We start from the raw sequence: 12,272 nt of genomic DNA on the forward strand, positions 1-12,272 counted from the left end.
CGTGGTCCATTAGGATCAGCTTCACAATGTTTTTTGAAGGTGTTCTATTAGACTGCAGCCTTCTCGAGAACAGTGTGCTCCTAGCTCATGGTGACATGGTGATTCAGGTAAGGGCCTGGCACCTTTTACTCACTAAAGCGACATAAATAGAAGACTTGTTGAGCACTTACTGTACCAGATACCGTTCTAGGCACATGGATCTCATTTGATCTTTACCACAACCCTATGACATAAGTAGTTATTATCTTCATTTACATGAGGAGACTGAGGCCGATGGATGAAGTCACTTGGCCAAATCACACTGCTGGTTAGCGTATGGCACCGATGCAGTCCGGAACCGTAGCCTGTGCGGTTAACCACTACGCTACCTCACGGCGGAACAGTCCTCAGATCCCAGGGATTCTGTCTTGTCAATCATACTCTGCTTTGTCTCCTCCTCTCCATCCCCATGGACACAGCCCTAGGTTAGGCATTTCATTTTCTTTCATCTCTTACACAATACCACAACATCGTCCTCAGTTACCTCCCTGCCACCATCCAGCCTCTCTGCCTCTCTAATCTTTCCTTCCATAACTGGCCAAGCTGGAATCTGATGTCCATCTGACCACATCATGCTTCTGCTCAGAATCCTTTAATGGCTTCTTGTTGCCTGGGAGTTAACCCCAAACTCCCTACAAGTCCCTTCAAGGCCTGGCCCTGGCTTCCTTGTGCAGCCTCCTCCTCTCCCGCTGTTTGCCTTGAGCCCTGTGTTCTAGGCATTAGCAGACGTGCCATCTCGGGTGTGAATAATGGGGCTGAACTGTCGCGGAGCCCAGAACGCTTCTTCGTTTCCTCCTCTGGGCAACATCCCCACGCCCTATGCAAGAGCACGTGTGCGCGTGTGCACACACCCGCAAGCGCGCGCATGCACCTCACCCATCAGTACTCCTTCTTTGAGACTCGAGCCTCTAAGTTGCCTCCTCTGTGAAGCCGTCTCTTTCAGAGTCAGTTTTAAACACCTCTCCCTCTTTTCTGGCGTCGCCCGTCATACCTCTGACGAAACACATCCTTTTGTAATTGTAATTGTCTCGTTACCAACTGTCTCTCTAAGATCGTTAAGGTCCAGGTGGGCAGGAACCCTAGTGATCGGCTACTGTTGCACCGCCAGCGCCTGTGCGTGTTCACAAATCTGGTAAATGAATGACTTGTTGAAATAAATTGTTTGTTTGTTTGTTTGTTTTTGAGGTAGATTTTGAAATCTGGGAAACACTTTGTTCTCACATTTTCCCATTGCCAGACTTACCTGCTCCCGTTGTAAGTAGAATATATGGAGTGGTTCAGAAAGAAGACGGCAGAGACATATTACCTGGGTTTGAAACTCGGATCTACCATCCAGCTAGCGGTGGGTCCTTAGGAACTCATTCTCACTAAGCCTCAGTTTCCTTTAGTGTAAAACTGGGTTGATAATAGGACCTACTTTATAGGGCTGATGCGAAGGTTAATGGAAAAAGAACATGTGCAGCATTTGGGGCTGGCACGGAGTTAGTGTGCATGCGTGCGAGCTACTATTAATAGCGATTTTCCTGACAGCTTCGCTTGACCCCATTGTGTCACCATCACTTTTTGAACCAAATGTCTGGAGTCTGGTTCCCAAGCATGGATGCTCAATTTCAGCAGGCTCTGCATTTGCCATAGTATTTGTCCTGGATACAGGGCCTTGGGGAATATGGATGCAGAGAATGGCTGAAACCAGAAGTAGCCTTTTGCTTGTGAGGCATGATTTATTGCCTAGAAACCAAAGGTAGGCATTGCCAACCAGTCAGCAGATTACCTGAATTCTTCCAAAATTTCACCCCTGTGGTCCCAGCTTCTCCCTTGCATTTGGTAAAAGAGAGGTGACTGGTGTAGGTAGTTTAGGATACAAGCAGCAATTTCTCCTTGGAGGAAACGAAGTGGGACATACAGGCTCTCAGGGTAGGCTGTGAGGTGTTTTGTTCCTTCTGCTGGCTGCACAGAGGTGCATAAGCAGCAACCCTGAGTAAACAGAGCCCTCAGTGTGTGGTCCACAAGCAGCTGAAAGACATGCCTTCCTTTCAATTCTAAAGCACAAGGATGGAGGGGGTTGAGGTCTTCATTTCAGATCTAATTTTTCTACATTAAAAAAAATTGATTTTTGAGAGAGTGGGGAGGGGTATTTGTTGTTCCACTTACTGATGCATTCATTGGTTGATTCTTGTATGTGCCCTGACTGGGGATGGAACGCGCAACCTTGGTGTATCAGGACGATGCTCTAACAAACTGAACTGCCTGGCCAGGGCTGATTTTTCTAGGTCTTGATTCAAGCAGCCTCTTTAGAGGTCATAGTAGTCTCAATAGAACCTTGAACCAAATGGCCACAATTATAAACTGCAAGCTGATCCTGCAAATGTGTGCCAATGAAGTGAATGGGGAGTGACAAGGAAAAGAGCAAGATGATTCCCTAAAACGATTTGAAGATCCTGCATGTCAGATTACTTACTAAAGAACTAAGAAATAACATCATTCTGGGTCAAGGGTGAGGTTTTCTGTTGAACGTGCAATTTTTAATAATGATTTTACATGTGGCTATTTTTGCAATATTATCCTCCCAGTCATCTTCCTGAAAGAGCTGACATTTCTGGTTTAAGGGAGACCAGGTTGGAAAACAGGATTCAACAAGAACAGGTCAGTTTCATAACCTCTGCCAAGAGCAATGTGGATTTTTCCAAATGTATTCATCAGAAAATCTGACCAAAGTATATGCTTCCTACCTAGATGAATGACAAAAAGGGACCAATCACATTGAACAGATGATGAGATCCTGTACCTGGGTCCCAACACCTATGGTAGAAAATACCATAAATGAAAGCAGCTTTCTCCACCCCCCGTCCCTCACCTGAAAGGGATTGCCTAGACGAAAGAGGTTAGGGAAGAGAGAGGAAGAGGAAATGATCAGATTGAAAATCCGCGAAGTAGGAACCTTACATTTATTTTAGTATTTATATATATTTTAAGGCTTTACAAACCCTTCCCACACACTTATAAACCGTTCCCAGTCCCTTATTAACCTTTCCCACACTTTTATAAACACCACTTATGTTCTTAAACATATTCTACACTCTTAAACCTAAGTAACTTTAACAACATAGGTGTACAGTACTGCAAAATCCCGCGATATAGCGAAAAAATCCGCGATAAATAAATATATTTTTAAAATCCCCGCGATACAGTGAGGCCGCGATAAGTGAACCGTGATAGAGAGGGACTGCTGTAATATCAAACGTGTTCAGAAAGTGCATGCCAAGAAAAAGTATAGTTATAAACCATGCCATTAATAATCCTAGGGTTTGTCTAGGGATTCACGTCAATGTTTCCACTTTGAGTAACACACCGCCATGCCTTGCCTTCGCCACTACTGAAGCAACAGCTAACACCGCTCTAGCTCCGGAGTGCCAGGCTTCCTCTGGGCACTCAATGCGCATTATCTTACTCAGTCCTCACAATCTTCACAGTTAAAAGCCAATTGAACCTCAGAAGGTACTTGACCTATCCAGGGTCACACAGCTAGCTAGAGTCTGGAAATCTTTTTTTTCTTTTTTTTTTTTTGAGAGGGGAAGGGAGGGAGAAAGAGCAAGAGAGAAACATCAACATGGAGAGTCATCAACTGGTTGCCTTCTCTACATGCCCTGACTGGGGACCGAACCCACAACCCAGGCCTGTACCCTGACCTGAATCGAACTGGCGATGCTTTGGTTTGCAGGACAATGCCCAACCAACTGAGCCACTGCCGCCAGGGCCTGGAAGTCTCTGTTTTTTAAATCCCCACCTGCCACAGGCAGAAAGGAGCTTATAGGCATTCTCATCCTGAGCTTGGCCTGCTTTATGGCGTTGCTTTTCCAGGAAAGCCTCCCTCAGGCAAAACCTAGATCTACCCAAGACAAGATGAAATACCAGACGCACTGGACACAACAGGTCCAAAGCAGTCACCTCTGTGGCAATTCTGACCTTTTCTTTGCAATAAATACCCGCTCCCTCTTGCTGAACAGAAACTCCCGGAGGTCCCTCCTGCAGCTGGGTCCCCAGAAGGTCAATGGCACTCCCTTCTGTCAATCCTCTCCCCTCAGATGGCACCATTTCTGTAGAATATCACTGAAGTAGAAAATGAAATAAACGTGAACCTTGGGCATGTCTCGTCACCATGGAAACAACTTCAAGTCGGGGTGCCTTCAGGACACATGGGTGTTGTTTTCCGACAACTGTGGAAATAAGGGACTGGGAACTGGACAAAGATAAAACAAACTCCTGTTGGATTAGTGGCAGTTTGGGTGATAAACATGGCACATTCAACATAGCATTGTGCTTACATTAGGATCAGCAGCATTATCAACCTGCATTCTCAATTTCTGACACTGTGCTGGCTTGGTATAGAACATGCTAGCCAAATGAATGACAATTCAAATCACCCTATTTTTGTAAAGAAACATCTTAAACTCTATTAAGGTGGCCCAAAGAATGTCGTAGGAAAAAAACATAGAGTAATATATTTCAAGAACATTCTGCAGATGTGGTTTTGCTTCTGGGAATGGGAAACCAAAAAATTTCCCAAGATACTCCATTATTAAAGCCATAAATAAAGTATTCCTGATTTGGCTGCTTGGTCGTTGTGCTGGCGTGGACTCTGGAGAAGTGGCTTGGAATTGGAGGCAGGCAGTGCAGGGGAGGCTGGGGGCGTGAGTGAGGCTGAGAGCATCCGGCTTCCTCTCCCGTGTGTTGCCTGCACATCAGACCAGAATGCAAGGGTAACGGCCAAGTTTGCTTTATTGAAGACCACCCACGATGGCTGGTATAAAAATTTCAAGCAGGATCCTAAAATTCAAAGATGTTTTTCTAGATGTTCCTCTTGTTCACACCCCCCCCCCCATATGTGCACACTCTTCCCTAGAAGTAGAAGCAAGTAGCATGATACAGGGACACATGGCCTGGTGGCCTAGGTGCTGTGGGTTTCACTTCCAGTTGTTACTTACCTGGCCCATGACCAAGGGCTGGTTTCCTTAGTTTCCTTTGTGGAAGTAGGTTAGAAAGATGAATGTTGGGTCCTAAATACATGTATCCTATGTGCTAGCAATGCCCACCACTGTGAAAAAGACAGTGACACTTGCTAAAGCCTATTTGAGCTGAGCAATGTGCTGGGCACTTTGTGGCTGTTCTGCGATCCTCACAATAGTTCATGTGTTTTTACAGATGGGAACTAGTCCTGGGAATTGCTGTGACTTCCTCAAAGTAATCATGTGTAAGCATGCAATCAGGCTTAAAATCCGCATCTGTCCAACATCAGCGCCAACCTTCTTTCTACTTGACCTGCTCATGGTTGAACTTGGGATAAATCATTAACATGATTTTAATTTCAAATAAATATAATGCTCTGGCTTGTGTGGCTCAGTGGATTGAGCGCTGATGGGCCTGAGAACCAAAAGGTTGCTGGTTTGATTCTCAGTTAGGGGCATAGAAGCAACTGATCGATGTTTCTCTCTCACATCGGTGTTTCTCTCCCTCTCTTTTCTCCTCCTTTCCCACTCTCTAAAAATAAATAAAAATTTAAAAAATATGTAACTCAATAGTTGTTAGTTTTCAAATAATTTGCCAATGCCTTGAAAAATTCAGCATCTCTAGCAAGTCTCTCATTAAAATAATCCCCTATTAGTTGGGAATTATAGGTACCTTCATGTGACATGAACTTTTAATCCTTGGCTTGTCTCAAGCTGGTCTGGAGAGTTGGTTCCCAGTGGCCCCACAGAGATGTTGTCATATTTTAGTATGTGTTAGTCACTTCTGCATGGGCAAGTTTTTGAATTTTTATCTTTTAAAGTAGTCTTGACAACTGAAATCAACACTCTTTTTCCCCTTCTAAGAAATATAAAATCAACAGGCCTGAAATCCTGTAAAATAAAGGCAGACTACACCTAGACTTCTGTCTCAGTTCTGAGCTCTTCCCTTCCACTATAGAAAGGCCAGGAATTTCATTTCATGAAAAAAGAATTAACAGAAGAGAACAAAACAGCCATGAAGTTTTGGGTGTGTGCTTAGAGATTTGCCAGAAAGTTTCCTATTTGGTAGTTAATTCCTGTTTCCTGAGTGGCGAGCCGGGGCCACAGATACGGTGAAGGCTTCGGAATCAGAACAAGAGTTAAAAAAAAATAAAATAAAATAAAATCCCAGCTCTTTCATACACATGTTACGTACACTTTCTGAGCTTCAGCGTCTCCTCTGTAAAGTGGGGATGTTTGCTTCATAGGATTGTTGTGAAATTAAACACAGACTGCATGTCAAGAACAAATACAATGGTCCTCTTTATCCCACTCCCAATTCAAAATAGACCTGAGCAATCTGTTATAACACCTAATTGATTATTGACTCCTCACTATATACCAAGCACTGGGCTGAGCCCTTTCCCCGACATTCCCTTTTTACTAAGTGAAACAAGCGTTTGAGGCTGGGTGCCTTAACTCCAAGGGCTAGCCCTGTTTCCTGCTCCAGGACGTGAGTCATTTACAGACACCAGATAAAAGGATTTAAGAGCAATTGCTTCTGCAGGAAACAGCTGCCTGGAGGGTCGTGGCTGGCGTGGCTGGGTATGTGGCCACCGGTGGGGCGGCCACGCATAGATAGCCCTTTGTTCCCCCACTCTGTGCAATCAGCACCACTGGCTTTCTGCTCCCCGGGGTTCGTTTCCCGCATAGACAGGGCACATGTTACGTCAAAAATAAATGAGGATAATAATTGGACGACTCATGGCATAACAATTTACCTCACGTAGAAAACATTTAATGCTACCCTCATCTCCATTCTCTTCTTAGGGGTTCTAACACCTCGAACAGATTTTTTGAAGCCCTTAATTCTCTCCCATCCACATTAATTCAATGTTCACCAAACCATACTGAGTTTCTACTATTGACCAAGGGGCCAAGGATTACATATGTAACCCATTACGGAGTATTAAAAAATAGCAAAGCCCAGCTTATATATTCAGCTATGGATTATACAATATTTTTCATGTAGCACTGACTTTAGTGGCTTTGTTTACATTAATTTCCTAATTTGCGTTCCCTGAACCCCTACTTACGAAGCAGTCAGGTGGGAAAGTGTGGTCTGAGGCCACACCAGAATTAAGAAGGCCGGGGGAAGAACGCGGGAAGTCTGGAAGGCGGCACAGGGAAAGAACACAGGGCTGTGAGAAGCCAGACAGGCTGGGCTCTGACCCTGTCGCCAGCCAGGAAACCTGGCAAAGCCTCGATTTCATCATCTGTAAAATGGCAATGGTCAACAGTTCATTTCAAATCAGCTTTCCCACGGCGTGGTGAGGACTCCTAGGATGATGTGAGAAGTATCTCGTTGCAAGGCTCCTAAGGGAGGTCACGCGGGCGAAGCACAGGGTCTGGAACAGACCAGGCACTCAAGGGACACTCGCGACCTCACCCCACTCTCTGCCAGCTTGACCCCCTGGACAGACGCTGAGGGGATGAGAGCTTGGAGAGGGGAGGACCCAGGGATTGCCTGTCTGAGTCCGAGTACCTCCGGCACGCGTGCTTTTCTCTCCTCCCCACAGGCCAAAGGCAAACAGGAATGAAATGATAGCAGGCATGTTCACTGGAGCAAATCAGGTCACAGGAAGATAATGCTCTCAAGGACAAACGGAAGTCAACTGTAGCTGGGCCCAGGTGGGTAGGTGAAAATTCATGGGAAGTAGAGAAGGGATTTCCTATTTTACAGGGAATTATCACCAGTGTGAAAACACACCATCACATACACACACTTGCGGGGTTTCAATGTTTTCTTTCTTGGTGATGTAGGTTGCCTATGCAAGGTGGGAGCGTCCCAAGTTATGGAAGCAAGCTTTGGAAAAAGTACTTTAAAATACAGAATAAATTGATGATGTCCAGACAAAAATGTTTAAAGGGGCCCGGAGTACAAAACTGCCCTTACAACTGGCTCTGCAAGGCTGTGTGGTGCATGTGGACAGAGCTGCAGGGAGGCATCTGGAAAGCAAAGACAGCTGGTTTATCAGGATGGTGGAACTGCCTCGCCCTGTGCCTAGAAACTAATACTAGATGTTTAAAAAATGTGTCGAACGAGTGATTTTCCACATATTGTAACTGAATATTCATTTCCCTTTGCCAGTCAGTTATTCAGATAATGCTACCTCTTTTTCATATAATTATATTCTTTTATTTCATTTCTCCCCCTTACCTAATGTATTCCTATCTCCAAAGAAATTAGTGTAAACAGAAGAGCTAAGAATATGGGGCTTAGTAGACAGAAATGATGAAGGTAGTTCATGCATTTCTGATAGCTAAAGCCAGGAGACGCATTTGTAGATAAGCAGGAGACCCGATTTAAATTCATTAATTGGCCAAATGTCCTTAGAGAAAAGAACGCCTCGGGGTCTCAGTTGACAGATCTGTGAATGGGGTTACAAATGACCTCCCACAGGCCTCTCAGTTACTTTAAATATTAAATGTCAACCTAAAACTGGCTGGGTCGATTAAGGCAGACGAGCCCTCCAAAGAGTTAATATTTGAAAACTTTATTTTCTCAAATGAGCACCAACACAGATTGGAAATATGACAGAAACAATGCACTTTTCTCTAATACTGAGTCACTATGTACAAATACAGGAGAAAGTGAAGACAAATTATTGGAAAATAATGATCTTTGTTATTAAAGCAAAGTGACCTGAAAAATGCCAACATCAACACCAAAAAAGATAAACAAAGGAAAGAAAGTAACAAACCCCAAACCCAACAAATAGTTTGTAAACACAAGCATCAAGAGTCTGTATTTCGAGATAGTCTCTGCAGGTTGGAAAAGCGAACTCTCACTTTCACTGAAATGTTATGCAAAAACATATGGGCAGAGAGAATTTGGTAAAATGAGAAGAGCTTGCTTCTTCTTGGCTTTACCTTTCACTACTGGCAGATTTCATGACTGCATTTTAACTTTAAAAATTAAACATCTCTTTCCTCTACCTAGACCATTAGCATATTTTCTCATTTGAGGCAGACTTAAAAAAATATATGTAAGTTGATTGTGTTCAAAATTTGATTTCTCAGCCTCTTCCTGAACCTGAGGCAAACTGACCTTAAAAAAAAAAATAAATAAAAAGCTGTTTATCAACAAGGTATGTGCATTATTTTATTACCATTCTTCCAACCCAAACCAGTCAATGTTTTAACATGATGTGGCTTCTGCAACAGCTAGAGCCCTGGGTTAGGTGATGGACACACTCACATCTCAGAAACATAGATCCGATTCTGCTTGATCTTCACAAACAACAGTTTTCCTTTATAGTCTGTAAAAGTTGAGCACACAAAGAAAGAAAAGGGAGTAAACCGGCAACGGCTCCATGCTCAGGAAAATAAGATCCTCGTGGTTTGTGCGGTTGGTCCACTCAGAAACAAAACCACCACCAGAGAGGAAGAGAATAAACCCTTATGTGCCCAGGTGTAAACTATAGGTATAGTGTCCCCAATAAAAAAGAAAACAGGAGGCACAGCCCAAAGTGCTTTTGACATACACGCGCGCGCACACACACACACACTTAAAAACAAGAGTCCAATTTTCCAATTTGTTTCACTCTAAGTTGGTACTAAATTTATTTGATTATAGTTATCTTCTTCTCTAGCCAATACTGGTGCAAGAAAATAGTTCGAATCTCAATCTGGTAATGTACTGAAGAGTTCATTCTATTGGGGGAAAATACAGAGAGGCAATGCTTTATTGCCTCTAGACTAATGTGATAGAGATCTCTTTTTAAAAAACAACAATACATTGGTGATCACTGTTTCCCTTAAAATATACTTCAAGAAATGCAGAGGAAACCATAAAATTTAAAAATGAAAATAAAAAGTGCTCTCAGGGATCTGAGAAAACAGCACCAAATATATTATTTAAAAAATTAAATATTATTTACAAAAGTATATTTCACAAGCAACTGTTTCTTTTATATATATCCACTTGAAAATCTTTTTATAAAGGGGCTACCTTCCCCCCCCCCCACACTGACCCACCAGGCAAGACTCTCTCTCTCCTGTCTCTTCCCTCGTCGTGCCCTCATGGGTGTCGGGACAGCACTCAGTCAGGCCCCGCTGACTACCTGTGACCATCAACCTCGGCTGAATCTGATTCATGTCACATCAGCCCATCAGCAGCCTGAGACAAATATCAAGGGTGGGGGTGGGGGGGGTGTGATCCAGGACCACCAAGGAAGGCCGTCTCGCCTAGGATGGCACAGGCAAGATGGAACTAGAGTCTGCGGCTGGACTTCAGTTGAAAATGAAGGCAGCTGCTGGCTGAGGTATAGAACTCCATGCCTTTCCCTTTCTCGCTGCTCCCTTTCCCCTTCCTTACTCCCTCAACCCCATCTAAGCTTGACGTCGAACTCCAATTCCCCGAACCGACCAGGGGTGAATGGATGAGGTCTTTGGTTATGCGCTGAGTCGATAATTTGGTGAGGAAAATTAAAGAATGAACTGACTGAGGCCATTGGCTGACGCAGCGCCATTGCTCAGCTGCAGTCTCTCTGATACTACTAGACGTTAGGCAGACAAGCCACAAATGGAGCTAAAGTTTTAAGAAGCACTTTCGGTTTCATCAACACAAAGGGAAAGCCTAATGAGTTGGGTTTTTATTTTTCGGTAGTTATGGAAAAACCAACATCTTACTCAGATCGCTTACACCAAGTATGGCGTCACCCACCCACTGGATGCTCAATGGATAGTTACTGAAAAAACCCCAAACCAGGGTCCTGTGGGAGCCTGCTGTGATCTGTGCGACAGTCAGAGGCCCCAACCCTAAGGAAGAACATTGACACATAGGTCTCCCCTGCCCATAGACGATTCTAGGGCACCCTGTGGTTTCCAGGTCATTACCCTCCGTTTTTGCTTTTAAAGACAAAACACCTACCTAGCGCCCTTTTTCTTTTTATGGCAAGGAGTATCAATAGCCAGGACATTCTCTGAGCAAAGGAGCCAATCAACATTCATAAATGAAGGCCACTACCTTCAGGGTGTTGTGGTGAAGGGGAATCTATGATTTCTATGCTGGCAAGCCAGCTGAGGAATGTGAAAGTTGAAAAAAATGTGTGTGTGTGTGTGTGTGTGTGTGTGTGTGTGTGTGTATATATATATATTTTTTTTTTTTTTTCTTTTTTTCTTTTTCTTTTTTCTTTTTGAGATCTTGGGCCTGGGAGTGCCTGGGAGCCAGAGAAAGTATTTCTCCAGGAGCAGAAATGCAATCCTTTTTCTGAACTTCAGTCTGCTTTTCAGTATTGTGGGGAGAACAAAATCTCCCAGGGCTACTAAAGCACAAAAAGACGTGGGCCAGAAGCCCTTGGGAACAGAATTCCATTTCTAAGACTCCTTCTGTCTCACAGAGGCAGCCTACTGCTGAACCAGGAGCCGCCCTGCTTCCTGCCACTCCTGCTGCCCCCCACTGCCAGGGCAGGGCCGTGCCCACCGCAGGTCCCCCGTTCAGCCAGCAGTACACAGACATGAAAAGGCATTTCCACCGTGGACTCATTCCCTGTGGGAATTCAGTTCAATTCTGAAGATGTCCTGGGCTGGCTGCTAGAATCTTGGTGAATCAAATTTATAGCCTCTTGTCTCCATGAACACACCCTTTTGTGACATTAAGGTGAATATTCCTACAGAATCAGCCTACTTGGACAATGAGATACTGAGAATTACCTGATACAACCTACACATATCTGAACAACATTTTCAGTCTAAGCGATGAAATTAACTCAGCTAAATGAGTTTCGGTCATGCACCGTGTACTGGCTGAATTGCTGTAGACCAGACTTCACAGTGTTGATTAAATGTAACAAACTCCTCCCTCTCTCAGGAGCCTTGCAGGGTTTTGTTCTCCACTTCCCCTAGAATAGAGCTTTGGATAGGGAGGTGAGGAGTAGGGGGTAATATTAAAATTTGTAACTTAACGTTTGACATCAAGTCTAAGCCCTCCCCACTGCTGGATCACTGTTTTCTCTCCACACGACACATTCGTCCAAGGAGAACAGCTAGGGGCATGAGGAATCTACCAGCCAAGCTATCGCGAAGCTCTAAGCCTTGGGACTTTCTTTTCCACAATCTACAAGGATAGAACCGGAGAAAAACACCCAAAACTCTATGTAGAAAGAATTGCTGACCTCTCAGAAGCCATTGCATACCAAAGACGAAGGTGCACCTAACGTGTTGGGGTTCAAATCTAAACTCCACCCA

The sequence above is a fragment of the Furipterus horrens genome, unplaced genomic scaffold (assembly GCF_987537825.1).
Source record: "Furipterus horrens unplaced genomic scaffold, mFurHor1.1.pri manual_scaffold_11, whole genome shotgun sequence".
Classification (NCBI taxonomy): domain Eukaryota; kingdom Metazoa; phylum Chordata; class Mammalia; order Chiroptera; family Furipteridae; genus Furipterus; species Furipterus horrens.